This window comes from Etheostoma spectabile, chromosome 2 (genome assembly GCF_008692095.1).
Source record: "Etheostoma spectabile isolate EspeVRDwgs_2016 chromosome 2, UIUC_Espe_1.0, whole genome shotgun sequence".
In the NCBI taxonomy this organism is placed as follows: Eukaryota; Metazoa; Chordata; class Actinopteri; order Perciformes; family Percidae; genus Etheostoma; species Etheostoma spectabile.
This window is the reverse complement of record NC_045734.1, coordinates 11692999-11693529: the sequence shown is the minus strand read 5'-3', so window position 1 is coordinate 11693529 and position 531 is coordinate 11692999. Positions and strand designations below refer to the sequence as shown.

The 531-nt window shown below is 41.6% G+C and overlaps 1 protein-coding gene across 1 annotated transcript in view; it reads right to left on the bottom strand.

Moving 5' to 3' along the window:
- The window catches only part of fbxo41 (F-box protein 41), a 64447-nt gene that overhangs the window by 46917 nt on the left and 16999 nt on the right, over positions 1 to 531 (bottom strand). The window lies entirely within an intron of this gene.

Here is a 531-nt window from a genome sequence, read left to right as displayed (position 1 = left end):
AGACCAGGTGATGTCATTCTTAAGGTTTTAAATGCCCAGACTCAACTGACCTTGCCCCAACAATCAGCACCATGGGTTCTTCTAAGTAGCAAACTGAAAATAGTTGACACTCACAAAGCTGGAGAAGGCTATAAGAAGATAGCAAAGCGTTTTCAGATGTCAAAATCTTCTGTTCGGAATGTAATTAAGAAATGGCAGTCATCAGGAACAGCGGAAGTTAAAGCAAGATCTGGAAGACCAAGAAAAATGTCAGACAGAACAGCTCGCAGGATTGTGAGAAAAGCAAATCAAAACCCACGTTTGACTGCACGATCCATCCAGAAAGACCTGGCAGACACTGGAGTTGTGGTACACCATTCCACTATAAAGAGATACTTGTACAAATAGGGTCTTCCTGGAAGAGTCATCAGAAGAAAACCTCTTCTACGTCCTCACCACAAAAATCAGTGTTTGAAGTTTGCAAATAAACATATAGACAAGCCTGATACATTGTGGGAGCAGGTTCTGTGGACCGATGAGGTTAAAATAGAA